This window comes from Pongo abelii, chromosome 5 (assembly GCF_028885655.2).
Source record: "Pongo abelii isolate AG06213 chromosome 5, NHGRI_mPonAbe1-v2.0_pri, whole genome shotgun sequence".
Classification (NCBI taxonomy): domain Eukaryota; kingdom Metazoa; phylum Chordata; class Mammalia; order Primates; family Hominidae; genus Pongo; species Pongo abelii.
In genome coordinates, this window is record NC_071990.2 from 81,380,702 (window position 1) to 81,395,701 (window position 15,000).

A 15,000-nucleotide genomic window follows, 5' to 3' on the forward strand; every position below is an offset into this window, starting at 1 on the left:
GTTGGTGAAACATGTGTCAGATAACCATAGTTAGTTATAAAACACAGCTCATTTAAGAAATGGTAATTGTTCATGAAGTTTGCCTCTTATCAGTCACTTCAAATATAAGCAAAAGTGAAATTACTGTGAGTTAAAAAAAAAAAACCCAGTAACTTGACAATTTTTTCTTTCCTAGGACAAAGCCCTAATATTTTGCAATATCAGAAGTATTTAGTGCCCAGCATTCAATTGCCTCAGCCCAATATAATCACAATCCCAACTTAGGGGCCAGGTCTGTGTACAGGGAGTACCTTGCCTCAAGTTCCTCCCATCCATCATTCTACTCTTCTGCCTCAGGGTTCTCTCCAGAGCTGTAGACCACAGTTTCATTCTGGTGCAGCCCATAGTGCAAGGGCAAACCCTCAAATAATGGTAAACAGGAATCAGTGGATAGGTGTTCCACCCTCCCAGAGTTTGGATGAAATATTCTGGGGTTTTTTTTGTACTTATTTGAGAGTACGAAACATTTGAACTGCTGCTGCTGATGATAGTGACCCCAGGGATTCATTTGTTTTCTCTTAGCTTGTCTCATTGTCCCTGCCTCCTCACTCTTGCTTCCTGGTATTATTTCCAGAAAAACTACAATTGCATTTCTAACAATTTCTTTTTCTTTTTGGCAGAGACAGGAGTTTTATTATTACTCAAATCAGTCTCCCTGAGCATTTGGGGATCAGAATTTTTAAGGACAACTTGGTGGATGGTGGGGAAGCCAGTGAACTGAGAGTGCTGATTGGTCAGGTCAGAGATGAAATCATAGAGTCTTCTTGCCCCAAGTCAGTTCCTAGGTGGGGACCATAAGAGCAGATGAGCCAGTTTATCAATGTGGGTGGTGCCAGTTGATCCATCAAATGCAGGGTCTGCAAAATGTCTCAAGCACTGGTCTTAGGTTTTACAATAGTGAATTTTATCCCCAGGAGCAATCTGGGGAGGGTCAGAATCTTGCAGCCTCTAGCTGCATAACTCCTAAACCATAATTTCTAAACTTTTGGCTAATTTATTAGTCCTACAAAGGCAGTTGAGTCTAGGGTTTGTTTTGGGAAAGGGCTGTTATCGTCTTTGTTCTAAACTATAGACTAAGTTTCTCCCAAAGTTAGTTCAGCTTACGCCTAAGCATGAACAAGGACAGCTTGGAGGTTAGAAACAACATGGAGTTGGTTAGGTCAGATGTCTTTCACTGTCTCACTTATAATTTTGCCATGGCAGTTTCAATCCTTTCCTTTGGGTTTTATACCACCCTAAACGTGCCTGATCTCATCTGCATTTCTAACCAATTTCTAGGTGATGTTTATTCTGTTGGTTCAGGGACCACACTCTAAGAACCACTGTAATAGTGTGCTTTAAGATTCAAGCAACACCTTGAGGGGAATGGGATAGAATACCTAGGGACATGGTGGGACACAGGTTTATAAGCAACCCTCAGAAGGGAGTAACCGAAGGAGAAAATAAAAGGAGCATGAGTATTGTCTACTGGAGTAAGAAATAGAGATCCAAGATCCAGAACATCAAGGTAAGCCTGAGCAGGCTAGTCAATGATTAAAGAACACAGATAGTGTAAACTCACATGGAGCCAATCGGTAACTAGATGCAGGGTCACACCTCAAGCCATAAGAAAACAAAAGCCATGATCAGGAAACCCACTGATAGACAGTGCAGGATTGAAGTCCAAGAGGTGACTTTGTCTGTGTAACAGCTGGAACCCTAAAAATCAATGAGATGTGAGGGGCCCAGACCAATGCTACAATATCCAGATGTGGCTGGAATTAAATTATTACAGTGGCTTCTATTAGGTGCCTTTTCTTCCTCCATTCCTCTCTGCCTTCCTTCCTTTCTTCAACAAATACTTGACATACTACTTGCTACTTGAGACTCCTGTGGATATTCAGAGAATTAATTTAACCTGATCCTTATATGTGTACTTCCTCACTTATCCCAATAGTCAGCATTCATTCACTTATTCATTAATTCATGGATATTGACTGAGTGCCTCCTATGCAGCTGCCCTTGTTGAATGCTAGAAATGCATAGTCTCAGGGCTGAGGTGAGCTCAAGTCTCTTGAGGGATTATGTTACTGTACAGGTTATAGTATGTGAAGTATACACTCTTCATCACAGTGTGTCAGGGTTTATCAGGCATCCCCCAAGATGTTTCACTAATACTGCTCTTAAGCCATCTCTTTCTTTCTCATAGCATTGACCTAGTTGCTATGAATATTTTTCTTTTTAAATTGACAAATGAAGAGTACTGACTTGATAAGTGTTAGAGTTAAAAATGAAGTTAAAATCTAGATTATTTTGTCTCAGGTAGCATTAGTTTTGACCTCCAAGCTTGCTACTTAGTTTGGCATTGTGATGGGACTGAGCCTCCTAGCCCCAATTTTCTCATACATTGAAACAGGCTTGAATATCTCCCTATGGGGTTGTTTTAAGAACAAAATGAGGTGATGCATATAAAGTGTTTAGCTGAGCACCTAACACAAAGTACAGAACATTCAGATGAATGTCAGTTAATAGGAATTTGTATGGTCTCACATCAGAAATCCAGAACTGGAAGGCCCAGACTTTCAGTTCTCACTCTGCTGGCTCTGTGTGTTGTCTTTCATCCCCAGCATGTTTGTTCCTTGTTGCAAGATGACTACTGCTGCTTGAGAACAGGACTCATGGAAAGACAAAAAGGGAGGGGATACTGAGTGAGAGGAACATCCTTGTGGATCTTGCTTTTTAAATCAGGGAGTGAAAACTGTTACCCAGAACATCTCTACGGAATCCCTTTTTGGCTCCTCTACTGGCAAATGAAGCTGGTAAATTGAACAGCTAGCATTATCAGATTGTCATGGGAAAGCTGACTAGTAGAACAGGGGGAAGGAAATGGCATTTGCTTAGCAACACACAGTATTTGCCACATATGCTGAAAGAAAAATAGATTTTTTTCCTTTTAGATTTCCTGAGGGGAAATATCTAATTAAAGTGTTTAAAGTGCCTCTCTCTCTTTTCCTCATTTGTTTCAATGCCTCTACACATGCATCATTTAGCCAGTGGAAAATGCAATACCTGGTGGGCCTACTGTGCACACAACATTATAGGAAATTCAGTACAAACACAGAGGTTTCTAATAGGGACACTACACTATTAAGACCATGTATCCTTCTGAAAGTAATTTTTTCTTTCCCTCTTGTTTTATTCTTTTGATACTGTCTATGGTTTCCCTTTCATTAGTGCAAACTCTATATAATAAGGTCAGCATTTATGTGCAAAGCATGGTGCTGGACAAATTGGGAAAGACTCAGAAGAAAAAGGAGACACCATTACAGCCTTAATAAATTTAGCATATAGTGGAAATGAAGAAAGGAGGGACAAAACAGGCAGTCAGGGTAGCATGCACAAGGAAGATGAAAGGTTATGGGTAGTAAATCAAGTACAGACTCAAGCCATGGCCCAGACATCTTCCTCATCCCTAGGATGCCAGGGTTCAGACAAAGGAATGTGCTAGTGGCAATGGCCTGTATACTGTTTTCTTAATTTCATTCCCTGCCATCAACCCAGCTCCTCAGCAAATTGAGGTAGATATAGAGGCAGCACAAGAATGTTCATGCCATTGAAAATGTTGTTTTCTGACTAAAAAATAGTGAAGTAAACTTTCAAGCTCTGGGCCTGGTGTTTTATTTACCTTCTCAGGTTTTGTTGGTACATAATAGGTGTTTATTATATTAAATCATGAATAGAAGACTGGATCTGATCCCATGTTCACTGAATCAGATCATGTTCTTAAATATTACTCATGTTACAAAGATTGTGTTTCCAGGGGAACCATACAACACTTTAACATGGGGGGAAAAGAGAAAAAGGGCAGAAAAAAGAAAAATGGAGACTAATAACTTAGTGGATAGGAAAATGTAAAACAATCCTCGAAATGGAAAGATTCAAAATCATAAGTAGGATATCTTGATTTTTTAAAATCTTCAGCCTCCTGGTCCACATCCCAGTTTGCCACGTATTCTGCATGTTAGACGTGATTACTATGGATAGTGACTCTTTTCAAAACTGTATTATTTAAAGCTACTTCTGTTGCTCATTCTGAGTTTGCAGCTGATAGAGATTATTGTATAGTGTTCAGACCATAGCTGCTGTCATGAATCCCACAATGAATAAAATACCACTAGTATGTCTAAAAACAATTTTTTTTGGGAGGGAGATGGTAAAAAAAATATGGACCAAAATATTTAATTGAATTACCTGCCAATTTTTAAATTTTAATTTACAAAGTTTTCATGGAAAATAAGTCTTTTTTTTAAAGTTACAAAACATTTGTTTGCATTTATTCATAAAATTACATACAATCATTTCTCTACATTATATGTAAGGAGTAGATCTAAGCCTCCTTTATTTTTAGAACCTTGTGGGCATTAACATTTATGCATAGTTGATTTTTTTTTTTTTTTTTTTTTGAGATGGAGTCTCACTCTGTCACCAGGCTAGAGTGCAGTGGCACAATCTCGGCTCACTGCAACCTCCGCCTCCCGGGTTCAAGCGATTCTCCTGCCTCAGCCTCCCAAGTAGCTGGGACTACAGGCATGCACCACCACGCCCAGCTGATTTTTGTATTTTTAGTAGAGACAGGGTTTCACCATGTTGACCAGGACGGTCTCGATCTCCTGACCTTGTGATCCGCCCGCCTCGGCCTCCCTAAGTGCTGGGATTACAGGCGTGAGCCACCTTTCCTGGCCAGCTTGATGTTTTTGTGTTATTTTTAATAATGGATAGTCTTGAACCCTTTGGCATTTTAGAATGAAAGGTATAGTTTCAAGGTCTATAGGAAAATACTAGGTTTTCATCATTGCTTTATTTTGGTAAGACTCCCTTTGGTCCTATGGTATCAACAGTACAGTACCCAGTTTCCATCGTAATTGAACATCAGTTTATTTCTGCAAAATCTAGGTTATTTAGTCTTAAGTGAGACCATCTGTGGGACATAAGCTGTCTAGTTCACATGGGGCTACATCAAGCCCAGTCCTTGTTAGTCTTTTCTAATAAAGAAAGAAATTTCTTAAGGTACAAACTCAGCCCCAGCTTCCTTGGTACAATGTAAAGCCCCTGGCATGGAGTGGGTACTCAGGAAATAGCTGCTCTGTTAAGGAAACATGGCCAAAGAGCGGTTAGAATCTAAGTCCTTAGGATAAATTCAGAATTAGCATTCCTTTTGATGAAAAATTCATCTCAAAAATGTGTTTAATGGAGTACATTTTCTAGGCATTAACATGCTTTTATAAACAAATCCATCACTAGGAACCTTCCAAATGAATCAAACAATTCTAATAAATAATCCTTGAAATTCATATGGGCTTAATAAATAATGGAAAAATTCACTTTAGCTTTTGCCAAATTTCAAATATTGGCAAAAAAAGTTGCACAACATTTGATCAACAATCTAGATATTTCCACATGTAACAAACTACAAACATGATATAAATGTGTAATGAATATATTTAGAAATTGTGATAATTATTTGTACATAGTGTATCCATAGCTTTTGTTTATATGTCACAGAAACTTTTCTGTGAAGTATGGTTCATATATTTTGAATTTGTTTTTCTCCCATGTACAGTAGGCATAAAAATATTTGTTTGTGGTATGTCTCATTGCTTTGTACTTTTTAAAACTGTTTTCAGATGTCAATCTGTGTAATGTGATAACTCACCATAAGGATTTCATGAAATGTTTTTAGTTCTTTTAGAAGACCAAAGCAGACTTATAAAAATAAATATTTGTTAAAAACAGTGTTCTCTGTGAAAAATTTAATGATTAAAAAATAGAGAAAAACAGAGCCTTAATCAATGTATTACCTCCCCTGAAGATGTTGAAATTCAGTGAAAGAATATAATCCAGGTTTGAAATGTCAATCTGGTCCAACTATTGTGTACTCTCTGTATAAATCCCACACCAGTATCTCTTGAAAGTAATTTTCCAGACTTTATATGGGTATTTCCAGAGACAAAGAACAAAGTACTTTATTCCATTTGAGACAACTATAATTTCATAGAGCTCATTCTTATAATGTGAGTCAAAAACTGACTCTCTGACTCTTCTTAGCATTCGTTCACTCTTGTGTTCTTTAAATCATTTAGAAATGAGGTTTCTTTCTTACAAGACAGTTCTTTAAATGTCTTGAGAAAACTATCATATTTTTAATGGCTTCTCTTTAGAATTTAATATTCTTTTATTTTTTCCTCTTCCTTTTCTCTCTCCTTTCCTCTCTTTCTCCTTTCATCCATTTCTACCAGATTTTCATGGTAGGTGGGGATTGACATGATCCCTTTTCTACAAGGAATCATGGTAATTCCTTTAGCAGCCAGTTAAATAGAGTGCTGTGAGGGCTCACAAAATGAGCAGAAGTCATGTGAGGCTTCACAGCAGGATGGCACCAAGTTGTACAGAATGAGTGGTAGGAAAAACCTGGCCAACTGGGAGGTGTCTTTGGGGAATGTCTTTCTAAGCAGAGAAAATAACATTCATGGCCCTGCAGGAACACTTTTACTCCTCAAAGAACTTCATTTATATTGTTTTTTCCATCCTAGTTGCTCCCTTCATATCTGTCCCAGTCTGGCTACACTTTAGGACTGTTGATAGGTAGGTTAAAAAAATTAACCTAAAAAATTAACTATTTCAGCATCAAATAGTACACCTTATTTCTACACATATTTAGGTGCAAGAAAGACAGTGTACTAAGTTGGGTTTTAAGAGAGTGTTCATTGTTAGGAAGTGAGTTAGGACATTGGAAATTAGGGAGGGAGAAAATGTAGTGGCAGTCAGGCAGAAAATAAAGACACTAAGTGGAAAAAGAGGGATTAACGGTCATTAAAAAATGAAAAGTATGAAAGAAAATGAATAGGATGCTTCCTGTATGGATGAACTTAAAGTGTGTTATAATCACGGCTTTGAGTATTAACATAGTTGTAAATGTGGAAATCCCTTGTCAATGTTGTGATTATTTTCAGTATTCTAAACTACTATGTGCACCTATGTGAAGGAAAAAAAAAGATGTTTTCCTCATGAATTCTTCACATTAAAAAACATTCAATGTTCTAACCCATCGCAAGGAAGCTAAAAACCTTGAAAAAAGGTTAGATGAATGGCTAACTGAATAAACATTATAGAGAAGATCTTAAATGACCTGATGGAGCTAAAAACCATGGCATGAGAACTTCGTGATGCATACACAAGCTTCAATAGCCGATTCAATCAAGTGGAAGAGAGGATATCAGTGATTGAAGACCAAATTAATGAAATAAAGTGAGAAGACAAGATTAGAGACAAAAGAGTAAAAAGACACAATCAAAACCTCCAAGAAATATGGGACTATGTGAAAAGACCAAATCTATGTTTGATTGGTGTACCTGACAGTGACAGAGAGGATGGAACCAAGTTGGAAAACACTCTTCAGGATATTATCCAGGAGAACTTCCCCAACCTAGCAAGGCAGGCCAACATTCAAATTCAGGAAATACAGAGAACACCACAAACAAACCTCAAGAAGAGCAACTCCAAGACACATAATTATCAGATTCACCAAGGTTGAAATGAAGGAAAAAATGTTAAGGGCAGCCAGAGAGAAAGGTCAGGTTACCCACAGAGGGAAGCCCATCAGACTAACAGTGGCTCTCTTGGAAGAAATTCCACAAGCCAGAAGAGAGTGGGGGCCAATTTTCAACATTCTTTAAAGAAAATAATTTTCAACCCAGAATTTCATATCCAGCCAAACTAAGCTTCATAAGTGAAGGAGAAATAAAGTCCTTTACAGACAAGCAAATGCTGAGAGATTTTGTCACCACCAGGCCTGCCTTACAAGAGCTCCTGAAGGAAGCACAAAACTTGGAAAGGAACAACTGGTATGAGCCACTGCAAAAACATGCCAAATTGTAAGCACCATCAATGCTATGAAGAAACTGCATCAATTAATGGGCAAAATAACCAGCTAACATCATAATGACAGGATCAAATTCACACATAACAATATTAACCTTAAATGTAAATGGGCTAAATGCCCCAATTAAAAGACTGGCAAATTGGATAAAGAGTCAAGACCCATCAGTGTGCTGTAATCAGGAGACCAATCTCATGTGCAGAGAAACACACAGGCTCAAAATAAAGGGATAGAGAAAGATCTACCAAGCAAATGGAAAGCAAAAAAATCAGGGGTTGCCATCCTAGTCTCTGATAAAACAGACTTTAAACCAACAAAAGTCAAAAGAGACAAAGAAGGCCATTACATAATGGTAAACGGATCAATTCAACAAGAAGAGCTAACTATCCTAAATATATATGCACCCAATACAGGAACACCCAGATTCATAAAGCAAATCCTTAGAAACCTACAAAGAGACTTAGACTCCCACACAATAATAATAGAAAACTTTAACACCCCATGGTCAATATTAGACAGATCAATGAGACAGAAGGTTAACAAGGATATCCGGGACTTGAACTCAGCTCTGCACTAAGTGGACATCTACAGAACTCTCCACCCCAAATCAACAGAATATACATTCTTCTCAGCACCACATCTAACTTATTCTAAAATTGACCACATATTTGGAAGTAAAGCACTCCTCGGCAAATGTAAAAGAACAGAAATCACAACAAACTGTCTCTCAGACCACAGTGCAATCAAATTAGAACTCAGGATTAAGAAACTTACTCAAAACTGCACAACTACATGGAACCTGAATAACCTGCTCCTGAATGACTACTGGGTACATAACTAAAGGCTGCCTAGGAAAACCAGAGACCTTTGCTCATGCGTTTATCTGCTGACCTTCTCTCCAATATTATGCTATGACCCTGCCATATCCCCCTCTCCAAGAAACACCCAAGAATGATCAATAAATACTTTAAAAAAAAAAAGGAAGGCAGAAATAAAGATGTTCTTTGAAGCTAATGAGAACAAAGACAAAATGTACCAGAATCTCTGGGACACATTTAAAGCAGTGTGTAGAGGGAAATTTATAGCACTAAATGCCCACAAGAGAAAGCAGGAAAGATGTAAAATCGACATGCTAACATCACAATTAAAAGAACTAGAGAAGCAAAAGCAAACACATTCTAGAAGAAGGCAAGAAACAACTAAGATCAGAGCAGAACTGAAGGAGATAGAAACACAAAAAACCATCAAAAAAATCAATGAGTACGGGAGCTTGTTTTTTGAAAAGATCAGCAAAATTGATAGACCACTAGCAAGACTAATAAAGGAGAAAAGAGAGAAGAATCAAACAGATGCAATAAAAAATAAAGGGGATATCACCGCCGATCCCACAGAAATACAAACTACCATCAGAGAATACCATAAACACCTCTACGCAAATAAACTAGGAAACCTAGAAGAAATGGATAAATTCCTGGACACATAACCCTCCCTAGACTAAACCAGGAAGAAGTTGAGTCTCTGAATAGACCAATAACAGGCTCTAAAATTGAGGCAATAATTAATAGCCTACCAGTCAAAAAAAGTCCAGGACCAGATGTACTCACAGCTGAATTCTACCAGAGGAGTTGATACCATTCCTTCTGAAACTATTCCAATCAATAGAAAAAGAGGGAATCCTCCCTAATTCATTTTAGGGGGCCACCATCATCCTGACACCAAAGCCTGGAAGAGACACAACAAAAAAGAGAATTTTAGACCAATATCCCTGATGAACATCAAAGCAAAAATCATCAATAAAATACTGGCCGACTGAATCCAGCAGCACATCAAAAAGCTTATTCACCATGATCAAGTAGGCTTCATCCCTGGGATGCAAGCCTGGTTCAACATACACAAATCAATAAACATAATCCATCACATAAACAGAATCAATGACAAAAACAACATGATTATCTCCATAGATGCAGAAAAGGCCTTCAACAAAATTCAACAGCTCTTCATGCTAAAAACTCTCAGTAAACTAGGTATTGATGAAATGTATCTCAAAATAATAAGAGCTATTTATGACAAACCCACAGCCAATATCATACTGAATGGGCAAAAACTGGAAGCATTCTCTTTGAAAACCAGCACAAGACAAGGATGCCCTCTCTCACCACTCCTATTCAACACAGTGTTGGAAGTTCTGGCCAGGGCAATCAGGCAAGAGAAAGAAATAAAGGGTATTCAATTAGAAAAAGAGGGAGTCACATTGTCCCTGTTTGCAGATGACATGATTGTATATTTAGAAAACCGCATCGTCTCAGCCCAAAGTCTCCTTAAGCTGATAAGCAACTTCAGCAAAGTCTCAGGATACAAAATCAACGTGCAAAAATCACAAGCATTCCTATACACCAATAACAGACAAACAGAGAGCCAAATCATGAGTGAACTCCCATTCACAATTGCTACGAAGAGAATAAAATACCTAGGAATCCAACTTACACGGTTTGTGAAGGACCTCTTCGAGGAGAACTACAAAACACTGCTTAACGAAATAAAAGAGGTCAAAAACAAATGGAAGAACATTCCATACTCATGGATAGGAATAATCAATATCATGAAAGTGGCCATACTGCCTAAGGTAAATTATAGATTCAATACTGTCCCCATCAAGCTACCAATGACTTTCTTCACAAAATTGGAAAAAACTACTTTAAAGTTCATATGGAACCAAAAAAGAGCCTGCATAGCAAAGACAATCCTAAGCAAAAAGAACAAAGCTGGAGGCATCATGCTACCTGACTTCAAACTATACTACAAGGCTACAGTAACCAAAAGAGCATGGTACTGGTACCAAAACAGATATATAGACCAATGGAACAGAACAGAGGCCTCAGAAATAACACCACACATCTACAACCATCTAATCTTTGACAAACCTGACACAAACAAGAAATGGGGAAAGGATTCCCTATTTAATAAATGGTGCTGAGAAAACTGGCTAGCCATATATAGAAAGCTGAAACTGGATCCCTTCCTTACACCTTATACAACAATTAATTCAAGATGGATTAAAGACTTAAATGTAAGACCTAAAACTATAAAAACCCTAGAAGAAAACCTAGGCAATACCATTCAGGACATAGGCATTGGCAAAGACTTCATGTCTAAAACACCAAAAGCAATGGCAACAAAAGCCAAAATAGAAAAATGGGATCTAATTAAACTAAAGAGCTCCTGCACAGCAAAAGAAACTACCATCAGAGTGAACAGGCAACCTACAGAATGGGAGAAAATTTTTGTAATCTACCCACCTGACAAAGGGCTAATATCCAGAAACTACAAAGAACTTAAACAAATTTACAAGAAAAAAACAACCCCATCAAAAAGTGGGCAAAGGATATGAACAGACACTTCTCAAAATAAGACATTTATGCAGCCAACATACACATGAAAAAATGCTCATCAGCACTGGTCATCTGAGAAATGCAAATCAAAACCACAATGAGATACCATCTCATGTCAGTCAGAATGGCAATCATTAAAAAGTCAGGAAACAACAGATGCTGGAGAGGATGAGGAGAAATAGGAATGCTTTTACACTGTTGCTGGGAGTGTAAATTAGTTCCACTATTGTGGAATACAATGTGGCAATTCCTCAAGGATCTAGAACTAGAAATACCATTTGACCCAGCAATCCCATTACTGGGAGTATACCCAAAGAATTATAAATGATGCTACTATACAGACACATGCACATGTATGTTTATTGTGGCAATATTTACAATAGCAAAGACTTGGAACCAACCCAAATGTCCATCAATGATAGACTGGATTAAGAAAATGTGGCACATATAAACTATGGAATACTATGCAGTCATAAAAAAGGATGAGCTCTTGTCCTTTGCAGGGACTTGGATGAAGCTGGAAACCATCATTCTCAGCAAAGTATCACAAGGACAGAAAACAAAACACCGAATGTTCTCACTCATAAGTGGGAATTCAACAACGAGAACACCTGGACACAGGGCAGGGAACATCACACACTGGGGCCTGCAAGAGTGGGGGACTGCGGGAGGGATAGCATTAGGAGAAATATCTAATGTAAATGACGAGTTGATGGCTGCAGCAAACCACCATGGCACATGTATACCTATGTAAGAAACCTGTAGGTTGTGCACATATATCCTAGAACTTAAAGTATAATAAAAAAAATTCACATTGGTACATTTCACATCTTTATGGCCCGTGTTTTTTCTTTTTCTCAATACTCTGTGATTTCCTAATTTAATCTGTATATTTAGAATACACGTGATTCAATGGAATCAGTACTTTAAAAAAATTACCATCAACCCATTATTTGAGAATTTTTTAAAAATTTTACACAATTCTGAATCGTTGTACTATTTGAAAGCAAAATTCCCAGTGGAAATGTATTTTCTGTTAAGCAAATAAAAATTTATTCTCTTCCTTGGGATAGCTTTCTTAAAAGTATAAAATTGTTTTACACAGTGATGGAAGTATATGAATAAGAGCATGTTTTATCTTTTCAGTTATTGAGCACAGCTCTAATCTCACCCAGTTTTAAATGAATGATGTAGCTCCTGGGTAATACGCTGGTTGTGGTCCCATTTAACTCCAATGCTTGTGATGTCTACTGTCTTTTTCCAGATACCCAATCCTGCTCTTTCTTCAAGGTCCAGCCTTCTGGACCTTTTATAAAAACTCTTCTGTTTCAGTTTCCTTTCTTATTTCTTGGCCATTATCATACCTGTCAAGTTCGTTGTTTGTTTTCCATTAGATTCCTTTTCATACTTGGGGTCTCTGTTTGCATACCAGTATGTTTGTGTGTATTAGGAAAAGACATCCTTCCTCAAGCAGACAAATTGCTAATAGATGCTACCAGTGGCTGGGAAAATTAGCAGAAGTCTCTTCATCTTGGGAGAAGCCGCTATAAGTAGACCTTGCCTAGATTTCAGCCCCCACTTGCCTTTTGGCTGGGTATCCACGTGAACAACTGCACGATTATGTACAGTTTTTTTCCACTCATCAAATTTATCACACATATGACTAGTAATGGGAACTTAATAAATAGTTGCATTTATTTCAATCTTTGTTAAATTAGGAGGAACTTTTTTAATCATAAAAAGAAAAATGCCATAAATCTTTTTTTCCCCAAAGTAAAAGATCATCCTGATGATATAGTGTTTATATTTCTGGCCAAATAAGAGCAGGAAAGCACAGGAGAAGGGAGGCAGAAATTAGACAATTTAGTGTATAGGGTTGTCATTGAAACTGTGGTCACAATGGGACCAATTTTCAATGGATTTTTGGCCCAAGCAGGTTGTGAAGTAAGGGTCTAATTTTTTCAAAAGCTGTTCTCATGCTCACACAAGCCTGTTTTTATACATCTCATTTAACTTCATGTTTTTCTTGGATGCTATATCAAAGTTGTTACATTTTCACACGATGGTGTAGTGCCAAGATGCGATTCTACGCATGGATCATGTGGTGTGTGCTTTCCCTGGAGCAAGTGCATGATCCTGTCACAGACACTGAAGAAAGACTGCATCCTCTGGCTGGATTTCTTAAGCTCCTGGAATTTAGAATCTTAGCCAGTAGCCAGGGGCAAGGCATCCATGTTTATTAGGTTACTCTTTAATATTCAGAATTTTACCAACAGTGCCTCTTTCGAAGTTGCATCAGTTCTCTCATTATGCCTTATGCACGTTAACATTTGCAAAAAGCATTGCAGAAAATCAGGTGCTGTTGCTATGCTTCTTACCATCTGTTGTGCAGTTATTTTTAGTTCTCTTCTTCATCAATCACCATGACTATGAGGGAAAAGGGACTACAAGTGTTGCCTGACTGTGTTTATACTACCAGTGACTTCTGAATCAGTTTTTCCTTTTTTTCATTTGAGACATCACACTGGGTTATGCCTGGCAAGTTTATTTTAGTGGAGAGATTATTTAATAGATTGGCATTAGATGAAATAGTTGTATCATGATTCTGGTGAATAGACATAGACTAATAAGTTTGAGTATAGCTCACAGAAATAAGACTCATTCAATTTACTTGGATTCCCTTACTTACCACTGCTTTTGCCTGCCATTTCTGGGAATGTGGAAATTTCCTGGCAACTACTGTCCTTTTTGTAAAAATGCTAATAAGTAAAATAAGCACTCTTAGAAAATATATGACATGTAGTAACTGTTTTGGATAATTTAAAAGTATATGGTATTTTCTGAGGTGAGGAGAGAACAAATCATATTTACAGTTCAGAAGAGTAAACTGTTTTTTATCCTTTAATGAAAGTGAAAACACTTTTTTATTATTTTTGTGGTATACTGATGGTCATTTACATTGAATAAAGATAGTTGCACATTAACAGGGAAGTGTCAGTTTGTGTGATCAGATGCATGATGGTCAAATCTCCACAAAGATGTGCATTACACTGGGTCATGTTCTTCTATTCCTGAATGTCCACGAATCTATCTAACCATTAGCATCACTGCCCTCACCTAATCTTTACTGATCAAAATTCATAGCACTTTTCTCTGTATTAATCATTGCCATAACTTGGTGTACACATTAGAAATGCCCATGGGGACTTACATTTGAGATAAAATTTTGAACTTCAGGCTCTCATTATACTTGGACTGATAAGTACTATTTTATTGTGATGCATACTGCTGACAGTCTTTATACTCAAGCAATAAATGTTTGCTTTTAGAGTCATTCAATAAATTTACTATTTCTTGGTGAGAATACATTTATTCCATATCAAGCCAGTTTATAGAAATAGCCCCATATTTTGTCTCCTGAAATCATGTGTTTCATTTAAATGGTGATGGACATTGGGATGTTTTCAGTTTTTGGTGTATTATTTATAAAAATGCCTTGAAGATTTGAGTACAAGTCTCTGTGTGTACATATGTCTTCATTTATCTTGACTAATTCCTAAAAAAGATTAATATTCTCACCTGGAGATACATCACAAATTAATATTTAACATTATTTTTAGAATATTTTGCATTATTTTCCAAAATGGTAGTATCATC